Raw genomic sequence first — 4,105 nt, 5'->3', positions numbered from 1 at the left:
AAAAAGTAGTAGAAAATACTCAGAATGATAAAATAATATCATAGGTATATATAATATTTACTCAGAATTATAAAATGATCTCAAAGGAATATATAATATTTCAATATTTTCTAGATTTCAAATATAGCAGATACATAAAAAGTAAAAGTCAGTCCATATAAAGAAAGGAAAAGAAGAATGTCAAATCAATAAAATGTGCAGATAAGCTCTAGGAGCCCACAAGATCAGTTCATTAAAGTCATCAGCTACTTTAATTCTAACAAATTTTAGCTGTGAACCCATAGTCATGTTATCTGCTTTCCTTCCCAGATACATAGAGTTATGGTAAATTATAAATTTGGGATATTTTGGTCTTAGAACAAAAATATGAATTTTTAGGGGCACCTGGGTGGCTCAGTCAGTTAAGCATCCTACTTTGGCTCAAGTCAGGATCTCATGGTTCGTGGGTTCAAGCCCTGCGTTGGGTTCTGTGCTGACAGCTCAGAGCCTGGAGCCTGCTTCCGATTCTGTGTCTCCCTCTCTCTCTGCACCATCCCCACTTGGACTCAGGCTCTCGTCTCTCTCTTTCTCTCTCTCTCTCTCTCAAAAATAAAAAAAATATATTAAAAAAATTTTAATATGAATTTCTACATGGATTAAGGTGGTTCCAAACTTGTACCTCAAATTTTGCATCATTAGGAAACTGTACTATTGCTGCAGAAATAAAATCTGTCATTGCCTAAAAATGTATAAAATTCTCTATTCTTATAAAAGATAATATTCCACTCTCTCAGTTGCTCCCAAGCTCCTTGGAAGAGTAGCTGTTACTCCCTATGTCCTCCTGTCATGGTCCCTTCATTCCTCAACCCTCCGTAATGTGGCCTCTGTGCCACTTCTCCATTCAACCTGCTCTGCCAGTGACCTGCAAGTTGTCACAGAAAACAGATAGCACCGCCGCTCCGTCCTGGTTCCCCCCCTGCCTCTGTGGCCTTCCCCCACTTTCTCTCCCATGGTCTCCCATGGCTGTGATTCACCCAGCCCCACCCCCACTCGCCTGCCTGGACAACCTCTGGGAGTCTCTGAACTTGAGCCATCAGTAGGTTCAGAGAATGTGCATAACACCTAAAGCTGGTGATCCCATCTGCCTCGGGCGTTGGCACCTTCGTGCACTTTGAGGCTTCTCTGTCAATCTGTCATTTGGACACATTTTCCTGAGTTTTCCATGAACCCCTCCAACTCCTGATGTGCAAAATGGAGCCCGTCGCCTGTCTGGGCACCTGGCAGTCGCTCCTGAGTTGTGGGATTAGAAACCAGGCAGCATGGGGCGCCTGGGTGGCGCAGTCGGTTAAGCGTCTGACTTTAGCCAGGTCACGATCTCGCGGTCCGTGAGTTCGAGCCCCGCATCGGGCTCTGGGCTGATGGCTCAGAGCCTGGAGCCTGTTTCCGATTCTGTGTCTCCCTCTCTCTCTGCCCCTCCCCTGTTCATGCTCTGTCTCTCTCTGTCCCAAAAAATAAATAAATGTTGAAAAAAAAATTTTTTTAAAAAGAAACCAGGCAGCGGGTCAGACAGAGAAGCACAGTGATTGTGCGGGAGGAGGAGATGCGAAGTGAGGAGAGCGGGTGATTCACAAGTGAAATGGCGCAAGGGTGAACCCACCCTGCCTGGTGTTGGGGGGCAGGCACCGGTGGGCAGGAGAGGAGTGAAGAGAGAAACCGGGCGGAGACAGGAGGATGCTTTGCGCTCCTAGGAGCACGTGCGGAGGGAGAGAAGACCAGAGAGGCCAAGGATGGGGAAAGGGGAGCGGACACCTATACCGACAAAGGCAGAACAGTTAGCGAGGCTTCCATTCCTGTCCTTTTCCTTGGTATCTATTACAGAAATCTTGACCTTTACAGCAAAAGCTCAAAATCTTCAGGACTCCAAAATGGAAACTTGAAGGTAAACAATGATCAGAACAGTCGAGTTGAGTGTGATTGTAGCTCCATCCATCTGGAAGAGAAGGACGTTCATACTCAGGGTCAGACAGCAAAAGTTGGAGCTCAGAATAAGAGGACTTTCCCAACCATGCCAAGCCGGGCCTCCAGACTTGGGACACACCCACCTCCCAGCAAGATCCCCTCAGAGTGGAGGACCCCTATGCAGCATCAGGAGGCAGGCACCAGCTCAAGCCCGTAGAGCCTCACTCAACAGCATTACCTGTCTCAGTGAAAATGAAGAAATCTCTGGTTCTGCATCCAGGACCTTGTTCCATGGTACAATTGGCCTTGCCCCTCAAACAATGACCTCTCTTAAAATTGTTGCAGACCATACATAATGTGGCTGGAGCTATGGAAAGAGACATGAAGGCTAATCCCAGGGTTGAGTGGAGCGAGACTAAAGTGTGCTAGGACACTGCTAGGGCCAAGGAGTTCAAGGGGAAACCATGACCCTAAACACCTCCTCTAATATACTCTTAAAGCTTGGAAACATTCCCCCATTGGATTACGTCCATTAATTCTTTAAGGATATGGGCCTTTGGCCCAGGGATCTTGATTCCATTAAAAATAAAGTGAAAGGTATCCCCTTAGTTATGATGTCATTATGCAGAACACAGTGAGAGCATCTACATACAGCTGCCTGAGACCAGGAGTCCATTAGAAAATGGTAAGATATAAGGACTGTGGAAGCTCTAAGGTGGGGATGCGGTCTCACAAAATTTCCTATTATTCCTCCCCTAAAAGTCATCTAATGGCCAAACATATCTAAGTGGCAACAGTGCACTTGTTCTGGCAAAACTGTTCAACATAAGCCTTCAGTGACCCGCTCCTGTTAGAACACTACCCTAGGCTGCATCTTCATAGAAAGTCTTGAGCTACCATTGGCTCTTCCATCCCAGCCAGACCCAAAGGCAGAAAGTGACGAGAGCCCTCGGCCCCAGTCAGCCCCAAGGGAGTGACTGCCCCACTCTGAGACCTTGGGAAGGGACCTGAGCTGTTTCCCTGGGAGGAGTCAGAGTAGGGACAGCGCACAGAGACCTTGAACCCTTCGTGGGCGGATCATCCCAGAACCTGACCCTTAACCTCGTTCTCTCCCAGCCAGGTCAGATCACCATGCCGGCACGGCTCCCCAGCCTACCTGCACATCCTCACCCCCTGCCCAGCCAGCCCAGGGCCTCACCCACTTCCTGGAAGAACACGAAAGGGGAGGCCACCAGCAGCAGGAGCAGGAGCACAAACTTGCCCATCTAGTCTGGGGCGGTAGGAAGATGCACAGAGTGACCGGAGCAGGGGAGCGGCGTGCCCAGGAAGGGCTGGGACAGGCTGCTCTAGCCTGTGCTGAGAGAAGGGTGGAGAATCTGGGCTGAGCTGCTCCCAGGCTGTGGGCAGAAGCTTCCTTTTTCACCGCTGCCAGCGGGCGTTCCTCCACCGCCCATGGCCGGAAAACGTTCCCACACTCTAGCCCCATTGGATACTTCCAAGGGGCAAAGGATGGCCCACGTGCCCTTCCTGTTTCCTTGGGACTGCCTCCTGCTGAGTGGGTGACATCCCTTGGCCAGACATGCTGGCCCCTCAACAGTCCCTGACCCTTCACTCTCTGGACATCCCACCGTGCCCGGTCCAAGACAGGGGCTTCTAACGTGGTCAGGGGTTTGCTAAAAGGCTCCTTTCCTCTAGTCCCATGTCCCCTGTGACCACCTCCCCACCAGTGCCATGGCCCAAGCCAGTCCCCAACATGGCTGACACCCTGCTCCAGGTCTCAGGATGTGTCCATCATGGGTGTGGGCCGTACTCTCTGCTTCCCTTCCCCTCCCTATGTCTGTGCTCATCGTTAGGACTGGGGCCCTCTGCTAAATAAAAATTATCCATGACATTTGTTAAAGATAGTAAGGTAGGCTTTATCCAAGGGGAAAACTGTAACGGGGTTTTGTCGTAGGGGATAGAGATAGGACTCTGCTCTGAATACCAGATCAAGTGGAGACTTATAGCCAAGAAGGAGGGTGCAGTCAGTAATGCAAAATCCCTAAGAGGACACATCAGGTCTCTAAGAATTTTTGCTAGGTTGACCAAACAGAAGTCCTGCTGAAGGCAGGACAGGGTGATATAAGGAGGGCTAGGGACGGGACATTTAATCAGATATCAAAGGGTA

At 49.5% G+C, this 4,105-nt stretch overlaps 1 pseudogene; it reads right to left on the bottom strand.

Moving 5' to 3' along the window:
* The window catches only part of LOC121035334 (protein FAM3C-like), an 11,703-nt pseudogene extending 8,500 nt beyond the window's left edge, over window positions 1-3,203 (bottom strand).
* Window positions 3,204-4,105: the final 902 nt, after the last annotated feature.

The sequence above is a fragment of the Herpailurus yagouaroundi genome, unplaced genomic scaffold (assembly GCF_014898765.1).
Source record: "Herpailurus yagouaroundi ecotype Mexico unplaced genomic scaffold, PumYag 161, whole genome shotgun sequence".
In the NCBI taxonomy this organism is placed as follows: Eukaryota; Metazoa; Chordata; class Mammalia; order Carnivora; family Felidae; genus Herpailurus; species Herpailurus yagouaroundi.
Note: the sequence above shows the minus strand (reverse complement) of the source record. Positions and strands in the feature narration are given on the sequence as shown.